This window comes from Protopterus annectens, chromosome 5.part0 (genome assembly GCF_019279795.1).
Source record: "Protopterus annectens isolate FY-2018-M chromosome 5.part0, PAN1.0, whole genome shotgun sequence".
NCBI lineage: Eukaryota > Metazoa > Chordata > Ceratodontiformes > Protopteridae > Protopterus > Protopterus annectens.
Window position 1 is genome coordinate 231,669,342 of NC_056735.1, and position 19,709 is coordinate 231,689,050.

Consider the following 19,709-nt stretch of genomic DNA (forward strand, 5'->3'; position numbering starts at 1 on the left):
TTTCATTACCCTGTGTTTTTATTGTAGTCATTATTGTCGCATGATCTGAAATAGTTATTGGGTGCATATCAAGACCTTCAATTAAATGTACATGTTCTTGTGAAATGTAAATTTTGTCTAGCCTAGCCCAGTTTTTGTATCTTTGGGGAGCAATATGTAAATTCCTTTTAAATTCCTGGTACTGAATTCACATCCTCCATGCCAAATATTTGTTTCATAAATTTCTTTAAAAATCTACCCCCCTTTGTTGTATTTCCCTTTCTGGGACCCCCAGACACACCTTCACTGTTGCAAATCAAATTCCAGGCCTTGTAATATTCCTTGCTGAAAGTTGATTATTTCTCCCAGAATTTTCTTTATCTCTATTATTGCAGTTTCGGTGAAATATAAATACATACCAGTGTAATCTTCCTCCCTTGCCAGTAGCTCCTTAGTTCTTTAAATCTACCATTATTGTTTTTTATTTCCTCTTGTATTACTATTGGAGCTCCTCTTGCAATTAATGTAAGTATACGCCTCTCTTCCTTTGCCCCGGGTATTCTGCTGAATAATCATCCTGAAAACCTTCCTTTATCAAATTCACATGTTCAGTTCTTACCAATTGTGTCTCCTGTAGCATAGCTATTTGCACTACATTTTTGAATATAGTTCACTACTCTTTCTTTTTTTTGGATTTATCTGCGAGTCCATTAACATTTAAAGACATTATAGAAAGAGTCATATTCTTGAGGGGTTATTATTCCCACCTTTTATGTATAACGACTTTTTTAAGTGTCTAGTTCCAGCTTTTGTGTTACATGCATGCACTGTTTGACAGGTTATTCTTTTATACAACTGTCATCTCCTTTGGGCCTATGTGACATCTTGCAGAACTTTTTATTTTATTAAAAACCCTCAAATAGAAATGCACACAGACCCCCAATACCCCCTAAAACCCACTAACTTGATAATAGCAGACAAAACTTATGTACATCTTCAAATATTGAAGTTTTTATATTCTTAGTAGAAGCATAAATTCCAGCCTGACACACACACACACACACACACACACACACACACACACACACACACACACACACACACACACACACACACACACACACACACACACACACACACACACACACACACACACACAGACTCGAACTAAACAGAAAAAAAAAGCTTATCCATGCTAAGACACATGGTAGAGCCTGTGATTCTATTAAGTGCTGCCTGGTTTTGCTTTATCTTTACAACTCTCTGAGCTGGGAGAACACTTGAATGCTTCCAGAAATCATTTCTCCAAGCCATTTCTCTTTATCAGATTGTCTGCTAGTGACATGAGAACCAGATACAGACTGATTACTAGAAAAAAAATACCTTATGATAATCAATATTCTTTTTCATTTACTTGCTTTCTGTCAAAACGTGCTATTATGTAATACTCAAGGCCTTAACACAGTCATTTCCCCTATGCAAGAATGAGAAAAAGCACACTAATTTTTCTTTTGTCATGCTCTTTTTAACCAAATCCCCTTTTTTCCATTGCAGTGCCTACATTTCTTAAAACTAAACAAGGAGAAAGACAGAAGGAGGGAGGAAGAAACAAAAAGAATAAACAGATGCAACTGTTTACATTAGTATTCCCATTATTCTTGAAAATAACTGAAACAAATTTACTTTGTAAGATGCAGAGAAAGTTATGCACCACTTAAGTAATAATGTTAAGAAAAAAAAGTGTTTTACTTGCAATTAACTATCTCCATCCTCTTCCTCTCACCTATTTTTCCGAACACTGATAACTTGAAGTAGGGCATATGCTTTAGAGTCCCTTACAAGTTTAATAAAGTCCATACAAGTCCAGTATTTCCAGATTTTCTTGTTTTGTCCTGTTTCACAAATGTAATTATTGCTTTGTAATCCCAGATTTGTCAGTTTCCAGGTTATGGATTTTAGTCTCCAAACATTAATGACATGAAGTAAGACATAAGCTTTAGAGTCCGCTACAAGTTTAACAAAATCCAAGAAAGTCCAATACTTCCAGAGTCTTGTGTTCTGTTCATGTTCATCTGCATCTCTCCAACCCTGTCTGTGCTTCATCTCCAGTGCACTCTTGGTTCTTTTAATCAACTTCTGTGCTTCCCCCCCCTCAATCATTTTCTGTTGGAACGCTGGGAAAGGTTTCACTGGCACAGTCTCCCTGTGGTCTTTATTACCAGAAGAACAAGAAGCAGAATCTCCTTCTGTTTCACTTTTTGTTGGACAGACTTTTGTATTTCTTTCTTAGCATGTACTTCATCAAAAAATATTTTTGTTCCTCCATGGAAAATATTTTGAGGATAGCGGAGTACAACAGATTGAATCTCATGCCTACTTCACTGCATTCCCTATATAATGGAATACATTTATTCCTCTTCTGCCTGGTATGCAATGAGCAGTCATTCTCCACAAACACTGTGCTGTCTCCCACTTTTAGAACTTTGACCTTCTGCTACAGTTTAGTCAGAATCAACTCCTTCTACTGGTAAGTTTGTATTTTTACTATTAAAGGTCTAGGTTGTTTTCATGTGGTCGAGTTTGGACCGTACACATGATGTGCCCTTTCAAATAACAATTCCATTTGTGGAATACCAGTCCAGTTGTTTATTTTTATTTATTTATTTACTTTACATTTATTTATTTATTATTTTATTTTATTTTACATTTGTTGACCGGGCTAGTCTAACTGGATATATGTCCATTTTCAGTAGAGGCCTGGGGAGATAAGCTCCTTCCACAAAATTAATACAGTCTGTTCCTTCCAATGTCTCTGGTACAGCATAAAATCTCAGGTTTTCCCTACGTGCTATGTCTTCTAATTCTGTAATTTTTTGAAACATCTTTTCTTGTGCAGTCTTATATTGAGCCAGTCTTTTCTTCATTTCAGCTTCTGGGTTTTGCAGTTCTGTCACCTTATCTGAATATCTGTTCAAAACTTCCTCCCAATTTTTCCAGATTTTTATTGTTTGAGTTGGTATACTCCATCAGTGTTTCATTTATTTTAACCAGGTCTGTGTGCAGCTTCTTTATACTTTCCTCTAGGTTACTGGAAGTCATGTCTGGAACTTGCACTAATTCTTTTTTAACAACTGCAGTACTTTTCCCAGTCTGTTTTTTCCTCAACCTTCATAGCTGATTTTCCTCCAGGTCCTTTATATTTCTTTTTTTTTTGCCTGCTATCTAGGCAGTGCACTTACTAGTCAGTTACTGAAATTAACCCAGAAATCTAGGTCCACTGGATTTTTCAGCTAAGTTTCTGTTTTCAGACTGGGAGAGCCAGACTTAAGCTGTTACTCAATGTGCAACCATCTTGGAAGTCCTAGGGGTAAGTGACCTGAGTGCTTGTGTGATCTGGTGAAGCCTGGACCCTGACAGGCAACTAACTATACCTTTAATCTTATCCAGCCTGATAAGAAGGACATTAGTGTGTCTCACAATTGGAGTTTGCTATGATCAGAATATTGGGTCATGGTCTGGAATATTTCAACGTATGGGCTTTGCAGATGAGGCACAATGAGATGTGGCTTTATGTGTTGTGATGGGAATTGTCTTGTTTGTGTACATGCAGAGTTTCTGAAGACTACATTTGAGAGGCCTGTGAGGTTTGGGTAAGTTGCATATGAGTACCTCTGCACATGTTGGTCCATGTGTGTGGTCTTTTGTGGGTTCGGTGACTGATGTGTGTGAGTTGCTGACAACCAGTTCATTGCTTTTTGTGTCTGTTTGTGAGTCTAGCCTCCAATGTCAGTGTGTAACTACATGTCTCATATACTGTATTTGTCTGTTCAAGAATTAAGTGGTTGTCAGTGTACATAGGGCAATTGTTATATTTGTTCAGGATATCTGTGTCCACCAAGCTGGATGCAGAGATAGCAGAAAAGTGCACATCCATGGTTGCAGGTTTTAATGTGTACTTGAAAGGATAGGCATGAATGGTATTTGTTACCGATGAGGGAAGTGGGCTTATATGGTGCAGTCTGTAGCTAACTCAACTAGCGACACTGCCTAGTATCAAATCAGATGCTTCTTGAGCAGCTATAGTCCTAGGAGCTATAATAAGGTAAGTAGCACAGTAAATTTTCACAGTAATGAAAATAAGAAATGTTTGCATCTGTACAGGGCACTGGCCCAGCGAACAGCTCCATGCAAATGTGCCGAATTTATACCAGCACTGGAAATATAGAAAACTGACTGAGCCCTCTGGCCAATATGATGACTACCATTTGAGGCCTTTGTTTGCTTCCCACCTCAAGTATACCAGGTAAACATCCACTGCAACTAGACGAATAATCCCAGTCCTGCTAATGTAAAAGCACAGTAAAGGAGTGTCCAGAGTGAGATGCTACCACAAAGAAACTTAAAGATATGGATACAGCAGTGTACTTTTAAACAGCTTATAAAAGTGTGATTATTAAATACAAGTACTTTTCTTTGTAGAAATGAGCTGAGTGACTCAATTGTACAGAATTTATAAAGGCATTAAAAACAAGATAAACTGTTGAATAAGCCCTGCAGCCAATAAAACTACATGCAGAAATCTCAAGTGCTTCCTCAACTAAGCAGACCAGGCTACCACCCAGTGCCAGTAGATGGAAAATCCACTGACCTCTTGATGTATAAACACAGAAAAGTGCTTGCTAGAGTGTAAAAATGCACTACTTTATCCAGCAGCTAGCTAAATAATGAATTCAGAGCAAGTAAATCAGTAAGAAGCAAAATAAACTAAAGGAAAGGCAAATAAATAAATCAAGTTATCAACAGCATTGTAGAAAGGGAAGAGATTATAAAGCTCACTTAAAATAATCAGATTTAAAAAGCAGATCAAGAACTGTGAGAGTGGGTGGGAAAATAACTAGCACGGAATCACCAGCAGTGCTTGTCGTTGTGAAGGCTTGTAGTCTGGTCAAAAAGACAAAGATCCAGGAATTCAGTGTGTATTTAATTATCACTCAAAAAGTAATTTGACCAATGAAAAAAAACATGCAAAATATGAAGCCTAGGTAATTTAAGTGTCTGTTTCTCACATGGAACAAAATCACCAGGCCAAGCAGATTTATTAAAATAGAAAACAAAATGCAACAGGTAAAACAGAAAGCAGCTCTCTCAGTTTAAGCAACTCGCAGACAAAAAAAAAAAATGTATAGATTTACTTTCCTCACCCAGCAGGGAATCACCAGCAGTGCTTGTAGTTATGTAGGTTTGCAATCTTGTCAGAAAAGGTGTGTGTATGTGTGTGTGTATATATATATATATATATATATATATATATATATATATATATAAAGTAATATGCGTGTATACATATACACACATATATATGTATATATATATATATATATATATATATATATATATATTTATATATATATATGGATCTCGGACTTTTGATCGAAAGATCAAAAGTCCGAATCCATAATTAGCGAACACACTTTAACGAAAGCGCTTTCACCGAAAAAGCACTTTTGTTAAAGTATGTTAAAAAAAATTAAATCTACTGCTATGCAGGGGTGCAAGCGCCACTGCACCCCCCCACCCCCCTACTTTAATATTCTCACTCCGAGGTCACACTACAGTGGAGAAAAGGGAATTTTTCCCTTATCCGCACCGTAGTACGACCGGCACAACAAGCATACTTACCCGAAAGTGCTGCTTCGGTGAACAGCACTTTCGGTTATGTATGCTCACCGTTTAATGTTTCGGTGGAAAGTGCAGTTGGGGATCTGTACGGATCCCATATATATATATATATATATATATATATATATATATATATGTGTGTGTGTGTGTTTATGTATGTATATATATATATATATATATATATATATATATATATATATATATGTGTGTGTGTGTGTGTGTATATATATATATATATATATATATATATATATATATGTGTGTGTATGTATATATATATATATATGTGTATGTGTATATATATATATATATATATATATATATATATATATATATGTGCATATATATATATGTTGTATCTTTCGGCTTTTCCCGGTTAGGGGTCGCCACAGCGGAAACTCTAGTCCGCTAATGATTGGCAGTAGATTTTTACATACAGAGTTGCCAGCCCTGATGCACAACCTTCAATGAAGGTACGCCCATTCACGCATGTCTCCACACAGAAGACACTACTTTTATATTTTCACTCCAGCATCGCACTACAGTGGGGAAAAGGGAATATTACCTTATCCCAGCTGTGCCGCGATCTAAGCAACAGCCCCCGTTGCTGTTAGCTTATTTGCCTTTTTACGATAGTGCGTTCAAAAAGGAGTTTGCCTGTTTACGTTACGATGAAATGTGTGTGTGTATATCTATCTATCTATCTATATGTGTGTGTGTATAGCTATATATATATATATATATATATATATATATATATATATATATTCATATAAATATAGATATATAGATGGGTTCCTATTAGATGAACGAAGATGCATTCGGGTCGAACTTGAAAAGACGAAAAGGCAAAATGACGAAGCAGCATGTAAGCAAATTCTTTCCCTGGCGTCAGTTACTTTGCCGTTTTCGTCACTGTAGTGCGATCTCAGAGTTGGTATATTTAAGTAGGGGTGGGTGGGAGGTACAGCCCCCCCCCCCCACTTTATGTTATGTTTTACGTGTTTTTCTTTTTTTTGTTTTTGGAACAGCGATTTTTTTCCTTTAGAAAAAAATCGCTGTTCTAAGCATTCGAGTTTGTAAGCTTTTGCTTACATGGGGTCGATAAATCATTGTTCGTTTTTCTAAGCGTTCAATTATTTAATATAGACCCATATCACACACATGTATATTATGCTAAGGCTGCTAGCTTTGAAAAGAGCCACATTAATGTGTTCCAAATTAGAATTTACTAGGTTGGAATGTCCATCAGATTGACTCTGCCTAAAAAAGGCACTATGGGAACAGTAAAGCCTTTAGCCAGAATGTGAAATCATGTTAGAGAGGTGCAGGCCATCCCTGGGAAAGCAGGAAGACTTGTCAGCCTTCTCTTCCCAAGCTGACACATACTAGACCCCCCTAGAATGACACCAAGTACATAGCAAATGATTAAAGCCGGTTATCTCGACTTTGACTCTAGGCATTATTCTGGGTGATAGCAAAATACCAATCAAGACCAGTGTCTTTCCTGTCTGACACATGGGTTGCAAGATCAGTTGTATCCTTCTGCATGTCCCTCTGTTTAGAGATTCTAAGGTCATTCAACCCCACAAGGACAGCTATTACGTCATAATCATATTTGTCAGGATGGAGGGATCTGAGAGCCCTTGTTACATTCTGGATTCCGGCTATAGAAAGACAGCTGTCATCTATTTTTATTAAGCTTGATGAGTATGGTGTCCATCTGCCTTACAATAGTCACCTCTTACTAAAACCGTACCATGGTTTGATGCAGTCTCAATTGGCGATAAGGGTTCGGAGTGTGCACCCCGGTGACTCCCAGAGGTATACATCTTAGGTGTCGGTATATTGCTGTGTGCAATAATGTTTGAGCCTTCTTAATCTTTATCCTGGAAGGCTTAGGCAGTGCTCTTTTAACAACCTCGCATAAGATGGTCTAGTGGAAGTGCTCTGTGCTGTTTATCTTTTGTGCTCACTGAATGTGTTTGATCTGAGAAGGTATTCTCCAAGTTAAGTAAATGCCTATATCTCTCACATGCTGAATCATTGTGAGGTAACAATAAAGTGTTTTTGGTAAACATGAGGCACTAACTACACTGCCTCACAATTCTTAATGCTATCAGGCTGGCTATAAAAGGGGAAACAGCTGACTGAGATTCCATATTGCCCAGTACAGATGAAGGGGTATAGGATAGGTTAAGAACAGGATAACTAACTGAGCAAGAAAAAGGGGAGAAACTAGGACATGGCTAAAGGATAAAAGAATGAGCTGTGACTATTGGAATAGTCGCATTGTGCAGAAATATAAAAGTGACAGAATATGTAGGGTCAATAAGGAAATCGATTAACAGTAGCAAATTCAACTAAATAGTATTATTCAATAGGTTAGTGTGGTTTCTACCTAGCCAGTAAAAAGAATGAACAACTGGCAGCATAACTCAGTGGATCTGGAGCAGTGACCTTAACTACGGATGTTCCACTTGAAACAGCTTGGTTAGATGAGCAGTATACCAGTCAGTCAAGTAAAGGTATATCACAAAGGTAACCTTGTACTATCTGCTGTGATACTGTAGAGCATTAGCTTTTAGTAACATAACACTAGAGTAATTAAAACAAACAGTTTTAATTGCATTTCCGGGGAGCATTTCTCCCCGGGCCTCCGCTGAAAACAGGCTCTGTGGAACCTAGTCAGACTTTCCCGGACAACAAATGATAAATAAATAAAAAAATAAAAAACAGATTTGCAGTAATACAGATGATCAAAAAGTGCAGTCAATTACTAAGATAATAGGTAAGTTTGTTTTTATATACCTAGTATGAGTAACAGACAGCACTGCAGTGTTATTTTAAATAATGTCTTTAGTAACAGCACCAAGCAACAATTGCAATTGTGCAGTATTATTGAAACCTAATACCACTACAGTCAGCAATTCAAAAGTATGTAGCAGTACAATGCAAACAAGAAGCTCAAGATCAGGTAACTGTCATGTGGAAGCCTCTTTTCTCACCAAAGGCTGGAACAGACCTAGTCGTAGTGCAACAAATTAGCAGGAACCCAGATGGAAAAAGCCTTTCTTGTCTTTGTCTTCATAGCAGCTCAATACTAAAGAACATTGCATTGAGCTGAGCAAAACTCCTGGTGTTTTGTCTTGTAAGGCTCCACCTCTGTAGATGCTTTGGCCAGTCAAAATGCAGCCTGCGCCCCTGCAGAAACTGGCCAATCAAAATAAAGCATTCTAATCCCTCACTGCAACCCAAGATCAGGTGCCTGTCAAGTGGAAGCCTCTGATCTCACCAAAGACCTAGTACTAGAAAGCCGTTGAAGTCCTTTTAGTGCACATTGGCTGTCTTTGTGCTAAAATTAGTGTGACTATATACATGTACGCTGTAAAATAATGACGACTGTTCAATTAATGTGTATTTTATTTAGTTGTATGTGAGTGTAACATGCTGTAATTACTAAATAGTGTACATAGCATGGCTCCCACCTGTTAAGTTCTATAATCCTGAGTGCTGTATAGTAATTTTATTTTTCTGTTTAGCTCCTGTAACTGTATATAATGGGGAGCTTAGCTCACTGACCCTCTGCTGAAATGGTGCTTTGCTCAGTCAGAATTTTCTGGTTGTTGTTGTTGTTGTGTCTTTCGGCATTTCCCGGTTAGGGGTCGCCACAGCGGAACTGCGGTCCGCTAATGATTGGCAGTAGATTTTTACGTACTGACTTGCCGGACCTAACGCACAACCTTCAACGAAGGAACACCCATTCACGCATGTCACCACACACAAGACGCTCTAACTGAGAATCGAACGGGCGATGTCTAACTGTAAGGCAACAACGCTACCGCAGCACCACCACCGTAAGCAAAATTAATAAATTTGTAAATAATAAATGTTTACTCCGTTTTTACCTATGCAAAGCAGGCAGGTGTGATGCAGTCATTCACTGGTTTCCATCTTTCCATTCTTACTGCTGAGAAGTACTTTTTATACACAAAGGCCTGACATTGCTTGGGAAATCTTACATGTAACAAAAAAGAGCTGCATCAAGAAACCCACTTGGCATTCTCCAGTTATTTTGCAAGAGCATTTATATTTTGTATTGTTTCCTTTTTGATAAAATCCCTTTGTTAATCTGTCTGTCACATAATTTGGAGAGGCTTCATGTAAGAACATCTTGTTCCTGCATCAACCTACTTGTCCTTATCTGCCCTTTCTCAATGTTTCTTTTTATCCAGGGGATGCATGCTTGTAGAATTTAAAGATTACTGCATACTGCCTTTCTTGATATCTCTGTATTTCATTTGTTCATCTTCTTTTGTCAGTATGATATCAATGAAAATTATTTTTGAACTATCAGAATGTTTATAAACGAGAGACAGAATTAGTATAAACCATGTATTTCTGAAGGTGAATGTGGGGGTGAGGACCTTGTATTCTAAATGATGAGTATGTGGATAAGGACCTTGCAGTTGAGAGTGAAGATAAATGTTTGGCAATGAAATTAATTAAATCTTTTGATGTTGGGATTATTAAGAAGATCCTAGAGAATAAATCCAAAGTTCCTTGAATGCAGCTCGCACTCTGGGGGAGATCTCTAAGTTTGTTTTTAAAACGGGCAGAATGTAGAATGATCTGCTTGAGAAGAGCCTTAAAACAAACCACCTTAGTGGTGGAATGAAAGAATAGAGCAGCTGTAATCAGTGCTGTTACATTAGGACTAACACAGAGGAAATGCCCCTAACAGGTGCTCATTAGTCCTGGGATTTTTTTTCTTATAATTCAAAAAAATGTGGTTTATGTTGTATGCTGCACATGCTGTCTGGCTTAAAAGGTAGAACCTCAAAGAAATTATCTAAAAGAATGTATGAACATGTATGCAGATTAAAGGGAGAGATGAGACCAATGCCCTATAATAAGCACACTGTTTCTCAGGCTGTATGTTCAAATTTGCAGTGGGAGAGGGGGTGATTTCTTCCCATGGCAAAGAAGCCTAAGAAGAATTATTAGATTGGAAGGGAGTATGTCTACCAACTCAGGCTTAGTACATGTGTTAAACCTGTGTTGAATGATGTGGTGAATTTTAAGATCTTTTAAAAAGGAGAGGGGTGACTCAGTAATTGTTAAAGTCACATGATTGGCTACAGGGTTATCTACACCCTTTTTATTTTGTGTGTGGAAGGTTTTGTTGCAGAGTCTGAAAAAGTTTTATGGACAAAAACTTGGCCTTTTTAAAATACCGTTTTAATGGCTATTTCTGTTTTTTGTCATTTTTGTGATTTTTAAATCTACCAACCAAACTTGTATGTTGGTATTGTTTGTTGAATTGAAATCTTATATGTAGCAGTTATGACAAACTTTTTGTAATTGTTTGTATGTATGCACAAAGATTAAAATGTATCTGAGCTTATAGTAGTGCAGTTAGTGAGAAAAATGTTGAGGTATAGCATAGTTATGAGCCATTAATGAAATGTGGAAAGTATCATTTTCTAATTTGGCTGCATTTGGCCAGTTGTAGTGTGCTGAGGAATAAGCCCCTGATTGCGACCCAGTTGACTTTGTTTGCTAAGTGGTATAGATACTTGCTGGAGCTGACTTGGTGTGCAGAAGAAATGAAGATACTCACTTTTCCTGAATGTGTATGTGTGTGGATGATGTACAGATCCTTGGCTTTGCTATCCAACAGGGGGAATGGATGGTCAGAGGGTCATAGGTTTTTACTAGGCTAACTGACCTTATGAGCCATTTTAAGCCTAGCTGGTTATGCCATGTGAGAATCAAATCCTGCACCTTGTATCTGTAAGGTAAACACCTTATCCATTATACCAACCTCCCACCATTAAGTTTATAATTTCCACACAATCTTTCCTGGACTGATGTGGATCATACACACATATATAGGTTCATAGATTCAAACTAGGCTAACTGCCCCTAGAATAAAACCCTTTACCTTGTGTTTGTGAGATAAACACCTTAACCATTATGCCAATGTGCTGTCCTTAAATGCTTATTTTCCCTTCCATGTATTCAAACTATGCACCTACTGCTCATGAGGCTGTAACACTACCCATGTGGCTAAGTGGATATAAAATTAGTATCAGGCTGTCTTTGTGGGTCATTCCAAACCCAGCCAGTTACCCCATGTGAAAATCAAACCCTGCACCTTGTGCCTGTAAGGTGGACCTGCCCCTGTAGGCCACACCTTATTGCCCACCCATTTACTAACATGACATCTGCTTGTATAGGGGGGTAGGTGAGGCTACAAGCTAAGCAGAGCATCTACCTGTATCTGCAGCAGTGGCAGTTCCCAGTCTTGTCCATCGTTGTATCTCATGGGGAGGCTTAGTCATTGTCAGTGAGGGGAAGCACTGGTAACATCATCTCTCAGATTACAACACTAAGGAGAATAGGACCCCTGAGATCATTGAGATGGGTCATATTGCAAAGACAGCACAGAGGTGTCACATTGCAGTAGTGCTTCACTGCAACTTCAAGCAGTGTAAGCATTTAGGTTGCAACTTAAAATATCGCATTGATTGTTATAGCTAATTTTTTTGTAACTCATTTATTATACTCTCACTTGACATAGTTTGTTTTCTTTTCTATAAATGTGCATTTGTCTGTGTTCACAGTTACAAACATTATGCATCACACAAATTTTATTTCTTCTCTCTAAACCTCACTCCTCCTCCAAAACATTATTCTGTGTATTGTTCACACAGTTTTCAGAATTTTTTTTTTGTATGTAGTTTGCTCGTACCCTTTTCTGAAGATCCCACTTACAGTTCTTTTTTAGCGCTGTTGCAATATCCACTGCTTTAAATTCGCTTGGTTTAGACTTTATTTCCATTTTCTAGTAATTGCTTTTTAGGCAGCCACCACAATTAAACTTAACAAGGCCTTACTATGTGTAGGTAGTTTAGATCCTGTATCCCAGCTCAAAAAATAATTTCCTTAGTTACACCCAATTGCTTACCTAATATTTTTGACAGAGTAGTCTGTAGGGTATTTTTAAAGTCTGCCAAGTCATTATACTCCCATAACATATGTCCCCAATTATTATTTATGTATTAACATTTGTTTACTGGGAAAGTCCAACTTGGAATGAGCCAGTTTTCAGTGGAGGCCCAGGGAGAAATGCTGCAGACACGTCTTTGTAACATGGGAGGAAGCCAGAGCACCCGGAAGAAACCCATATGAATGCAGGGAGGACATGCAGATTCCGCACAGAAGGCACCCGGGCCGAGAATTGAACCAGAGAACCTCTTGCTGTGAGGCAACAATGCAAACCACTGCACTGTCCTACAGTTACCTGTTTCTTCCCCATCACAACTCCAACATTTGCCATCTACCTGGGGAGAATTCTTTGTGGAGTCTGCTTGGGGTATAAAAATACCTATGCAAACACTTCCAAGCAAAAATCCTAAATCTTCTAACTTTGCTGCATATTTGGGAGCCATACATATGTCCTCCCATTGATTACTTGTGAATGTTTATCCAGTTTCTCCTCCCAGTCTTTTTTTAACCTCCTCTGATTCCTATAGTTCTTGTGCAATATTTTTTAAACAGCAGCTTGTGTTATCGATTCAGCTAAAAACTCTACAACAGCAGGTCTTTCACTCAGGACTCCCCTTTCCCTTTCTCTCTGCCTGTATTCTGATATCAATCACTGATAGGGAAGGCAGTTTGTAGAATGCAGTCCAAAAGTGTTCTTGGCCTCTTCCCATTCCTTTAACTTGCCCTCTCTACTTATTTGCTCCCAATGCCTTTGGTCTTTTGCCAGTTTTTTCCAGTAAGTTCCAGCACCTTCTTGCCTATTCTCTACCCCGAATTGTAGTTATCCCTATTGGCAGAATCTCCTTTCTCCATTCTCATGTTGGCTTAGTTCTTAGAATACTTTCTCCTACTTTATGAATATAATATTCTGTATGACTTTTATTCTCCATAACAGTTTCCATCTAAAATCCCCACTTTCTCCTTTTGTTGTAAATTTCCCCCCTTTATCATCGTCTCTTTCCATTTTAAATTATAACTTTCTGCTTCTGTTATCTATATGAGCCTTAACTGTATAGCTCTAAAGTTTCCCTTCAAATTAGGTAATCTTGAACTACCTTGTTCTATTGGAAGGATCAGCTTATCCAACTTGACCCTTGCCCTCTCCCAGATAAAATCTTTTAACTCTTGTTATTAATTACTGTCCAGAACATCTCCTCTGGTTGATTAAAAATATGCCTGACCTGTATATAAAACTAAAGGGACTAAAAACATTTTCACTGTTTATGGGTGTGGATAGCAAGGTACAAACATGAGCTTCCAGTTTCTCAGTATTATCTTCTGTTTCTTTTCTTCTGACATATCTTTACCTGCTATAACAGAGTCCTTTTTAACCTGTACTCCTAAATACTTCATTGTATTGTGTCCCTAATAAATATGGGTATTTCTGAACCAATCATGTGTTTGTACATAGTTCACAGTTATAGCCTTTGTTTTATCTTCATTCATTTTATGTCCCGGAAAGACTTGAAACTGTCTCAGAACGATGTCCTTTTTCACTGCTGCAGTATTCCTTACAGTAGGGATCCCCAGCCAAGGGCACCCGACGTCCGGCCAGTATACCAAAGCCTTTAGGTTCTAAGGTTACACCACACATCACCCTTATGCTTCCTGCGTACAGCATAGTGCATAAGTGACATCTGATTGTACCATCTTCAGAACTTCTTTGCTTCCTGTCGGAACGCCATCTTCAGTCATATCTCTGAACGCTCACTTTATTTGCTGGTTCACTGAGCCATTTTTCAGATAAGTGCTCCACTGAGGTTTTTGCCCCCCCCCCTTTTTTTTTTTGCTTATGGGGTTCATGTCATCCAGAAAGGGGAAGTGCTAGTGCAGGAGACAGATTCCCCATAAAGATCATCATGAGCAGTGTTTGTTTTGTCTAGGTGCTTCCCACGACCATATGCCCTGCTCTGTTTGTCAAGCTTTTGTCCCAAAGACACTGTGTAGTTGGTTTTCCTCTTTGGCTATTTATTTGGAGAAGCAATGTCTTAAGCTTTTAGCAGAAGACGCTATGTAAGGAACTTCCTGCTCTGAGGGTCAGCCATCAGTGAAGAAAAAGGACAAGAAAGTTAGGTCTGATTCTTCAGATGTGCTGCCTCCGGTGGACACCTCTCTTGAGGCTAGTGAAAGCCTGCAGGATCACCCAGCTCCTTTGCTGGATTCCTCTGCTGTGATCACTTCAGAGTCCAATATGGATTTGACATCATGCACGTCCCTGGAGGCTAAGTTGATAGATGCTCCTCTGGATAACAAGCATTTGTTTGTTGATGCTGCTGATGATTTGTTTAAGTCTCTATAGGAAAAGGGTAAGGCCTTAGAAGAGTTAAAAAATTTTTTTTATATCTCCTGTGCCTAAATTCCAAAGGAATTACCCTAATAAGCTGGCCTTTGTTCGTAGGCAGTCTCGCCCTCCTCCCAAAGGAAAAATGGTGATAGAAGGGCTTCTCCTGCTAAAGCTACCTTCAACACAGAAATCTCCTTTTCCTGACAAGCCAGGTGCTGTCTTGTCTGACTATCCTGTTTTTCTCAGCCACATTCTTCTTTCTCTTCATCTTTCCCTGTCCCTTCCTGTTTGGTTACAGATTACTCAGGATTCCTGGGTTGTGTCTGTTATCTGCCTAGAGCAAAAAAAAGAGTGAGCACACAAGGCAACGACAAGTAAACAATTTATTCCAGATCAGTAAGCACTTTCATGTCTCGATGGACGCTTCATCAGACTGTAATAAATAAAATACTCAAATACATTCCCTTTTATAGGTACATCAATTAATTAAGATCAATTCAGTTAATCACACATCACATATTTAAAGGTATATAGAAAAATATATGCTAAAAAACACTTACTGAAAAAACTAGTTAAAAAAATAAATGTATATCACTATGTATAAAATTGATGAATAAAATATATAAAAATTCATTCAAACCATTTGAGATGTATATATGTCAAAAAATCATATAAGACAAGGCAGAAATTAATGCTTCAATGGTCTTTCAGCTAAACATGGCCTTAACACTATTTTATCATTAAGGCCATAGCTTTTGTAAGCCTGCATCCTGACTATCCATTTAATTTCACGCTGTTCTGTTTGAGCCTTAAAATTGCCTAACCTACATGTCCTTGGAACTAATTCAAGCACCAGAAAAAGAAATTTATGGGTAGTATTTATTTTGTAAAATATGTCTTGCTATCGCATACCTGTAAAAGGGAATGTATTTGAGTATTTTATTTATTAAAGTCTGATGAAGCGTCCATCGAGACGTGAAAGCTCTTACTGATCTGGAATACATTGTTTACGGGTTTCTCTGGACCTCAAAGATACTTATCTTCATATTCCTATTCATCCCCTTTTTAGGAAGTTTTAACATTTTTCTGTTGCTTCCTGGCATTTCCAGTTCTCTGCTATGCTGTTTGGCTGCTCTACTGCCCCAAGGGTATTCACCAAATGCCTTGCTCCTGTGATTGCTTTTTTGCAGGCTGAAGGGGATACAAGTCTTTCCCTGCGTAGATGATCTGCTTTTTCGAGCCTGCTCTCCAGAGATTCTACTGCAGCATCTTCACTTTGGCCATTTCTCTCCTGCAAAGCCTGGGATTCACTATAAATTTACAAAAGTCCTTCCTGACTTCTTCACTAGATCATGCATTTCATGTTCCAATGCTGGCATTCCTGCTTCATCCCAAGGCCTTAACTCTCATTGCCTTCTTTCAATCCCTTCTTCCTCTGGCCTCAGTTGCAGCCAGGGAATTTCTGAGACCTATGAGTTTTATTGCCTCCACCATTACTATGCTCCTACTAGCCAAACTCCCCTTGAGAAAACTTTACTGGTTTCTAATTCAGTTTGGCGTCAGCATTCTCATCCCCTAAATTATGCCTCAAACTGGAATTTCAGTGGTGGATTCGGCAGTTGGCACTCAATCCAGGGCTTCCTTTTCAATCTCCCCTTCCCTCTCAGGAGCTGTTCACAGACACTTCATATGTGGGATGGGGAGCATCTTTTGGCTCTTTAAAAGTGCAGGGCCTTTGGTCACCTCAACAAAAGACAGATCAGTCACATCATTGTCAAAGAGATGAGAGCTCTTCTATTCACTCTTCAGGCATTTCTTTCTCTTTTCTATCCAAGGCCACTCAAGGTTCTTACAGACAATGCCACTGTGATGTGGTATGTCAACAAGTAAGGGGGGATGAAATCTTCTCTCCTATGCAGGTTAGCACTTCTAGTGTTGGAGCTAGCTATCCAGTATCATGTGACTCTTCAGGCAGTTTGTATTCCCTCAGGTCCAAACATTGTGGCAGACTCTCTGAGCAGGTCCATAACACAATCCCATGAGTTGATGCTTCACAGAGATGTGTTTCTGGACATTGTCCACCAGTGGGGTACTCCTCAAATAGCTCTTTTTGCCTATCCTCTGAACAGACAACTTCCTCTTTTTTTGTGCCAGAGCTTCATGTCCCACGGCCTGAAAGGTGGACACCCTCTCTTTTTCCTGGCTGGAGATGTTCCTTTATGCCTTCCCTCCCCTTACTCTCATTGAAAAAGTCCTATTCGAGATACAACTGGATGCTCCCAGAATCTAGCTATTGACTTTCTTTTGGTGCAGACAGGTTTGGTTCCCTTTTTTTTGCATTTAGCCAAGGGCAATCACCACAAGTTACCTCACAGGGTGGACCTACTCACACAAGACAAGGGATCTGCCATCCGTCTCCACCTGTCCACTCTTTAATTGACACTGTAGGCGATAGGATTTTGATTCCATATTGACATCTTTTTTCTGAGGACATGAGTAGGGTCCTGCAGGAGGCCAAGAAGCCCACTGCTAGGGAATCCTACTTATCCAAATGGAAGAGGATTTCTACTTGGTGTCTTGCTAGTAACCTGGATCCACTTTCTGTGGCTGTTCTTTTGGGTTCTGTCTTATTTGTGTGAACTGCTCAATGCTAGGTTGACATATTCTTCTGTTAAGGCCACTTGTCAGCTATTTCGGCTTGTTTGCCTTTAGCACCTCCTTTAGCTTCTGCATTTGAGTTTCTTAAAGGCGTCCTTCATATTAGATATCCCAGGAAACCTGTCTCTCCTTCCTGGAATTTTAATTTTGTTTTGAAGAAATTGACCCAGGCTCCTTGACCCTGTGGCATCAGTTTCCTTACAGCATTGTTCTTGGAAGACTGTATTTTTGTTGGCCTTTACTTCTGCCAGACGGGTGTCTTAGCTTCAAGCCCTTATGGCTTATCCTCTTTTTTTAGTTTTCAGTAAGGACAAGGTGTCCCTTCGGAACAATCCCCCTTTTACGCCCAAAGTGGTGAATGAGTTGTCTCTTAATCAGTCTATTCATTTGCCCACTTTTTCCCTTCTCTGCAATCTGTTAGTGAGAAGATTCTGCACACTTTGGATGTACATTGAGCTATTAGCGGGGAGCATACGTGGTGCAGTGGTAGTGTTGTTGCCTCACAGCAAGAGGTTCTCCAGTTCGATTCTTGGCTGGGGTGCCTTCTGTGTGGGGTCTGCATGTCCTTCTGCATTCATGTGGGTTTCTTCCAGGTGCTCCGGCTTCCTCCCACGTTACAAAGACATACGTTTAGAGTGTTTCTCCCCAGGCCTCCACTGAAAATTGGCTTTGTTCCAAGTCAGGCTTTCCCAGTTAACAAATGTTAAATAAATAAATACTTAGTAGTACCTACCTATGAACCTATAAGTTTACCCCAGGGATCACTTCAGTGGCTCTTCTGGACAGAGGCACAGGGAACTAATCTAAGGGGGGGGTGAAGAAAGCCAACACATTCTGGCTAGGCTTATAAATGCCTTCGGGCAGATAGCCTAGCACCTACCTATGAACCCTTAGCAACCTTAAGGCTTTGATATACTGGCCAGATGTTGGACCAGCCTTGGCAAGGGATGCCTATTGTAAGGAATTCTGCAACAGAGAAGAGGAGGACATCTACAGCTATGGCAAGATTTCACACAGCTGTACTTTCCACAACACTGATGTCCTTTTCTGGTTTTATCAGGTACAAAATAATATACTGCCTTTAAATAAAACTGACTTTTTTTTTATTACCATACCAATTATATCTTTGAATTTCTGAGTCTTTTATTTTCTTAATGGCTCTAAATATAATGCTAATAACAAAGGGGAAAGATGACATCCCTGATTGGTTCCCCTATTCATAGTATAATTATTGATATTTTTTATTTTGCTTCCTATAAATATTTCTGTTGGTTCCTATAAAAATTATTTTTCTTTTCCATAAGTGGATTGCAGTTAAACTGGCTCTGTGACATAGAAGGATGAAGCCTTAACTATGACCCAGATGACCTGACACAGGAGCTGTAGGACCTGGGTTGAGGAGGATGGCAGTGAGTGTCTGCCAACAGCAATCCCACCTGGGTTGGGGGGCAACTAGGTCCATTGCTGTACTAACACCAGCAGATATTTGGCGCATTACCAGTGTGGGCATATGTCATTATCAGCAGGGCCTAGATAGATACATGCATACAAAGCATCATACTCTGTAACCAGAGCTGGGCTTATGCATTAGTAAGTATATATAGAAGCTGGCATTTCAGGCTAAACCTATTGGCTACCCCAAAAGGGATCAGGAGTTAGGGCAGACAGTGTATATGTACAGAAGCTGGAATTTCATTGATACTTTGGATACCACACGGGTCAGAGATTAGGGGCGAGGGCCCACAGGGCTTATGTATAGAAGCTAGGTTTTTGGACTGAACCTGTTGGCTGCCATAGTTATCAGAGATCAAGGGTCAGGGCCAACAGTTAGTATGTACAGAAGCTGAAATTTCAGGCTGAACCTTTTCGCTGCCACAGCAATTGGAGTTCATGAGTTAGGGCAGAGACATTAAGTATGTCTAGATGCTGGCATTTCAGGGTGAAACCTTTGACTGCAGCAGAGATCAGGAATTAGGGCAGGCCACCTCAGAGCTCAGGAGTTAGAGTGGACAGTGTGCTAGGGCTGCCTGGATGATGGTCTACCATGGTAGTATCT

The 19,709-nt window shown here is 39.2% G+C and overlaps 1 protein-coding gene across 1 annotated transcript in view; it reads left to right on the plus strand.

The window, feature by feature from the left end:
* MRPL48 (mitochondrial ribosomal protein L48) overlaps positions 1–19,709 on the plus strand; it is a 469,376-nt gene that overhangs the window by 34,767 nt on the left and 414,900 nt on the right. The gene's annotated exons all lie outside the window — the stretch shown is intronic.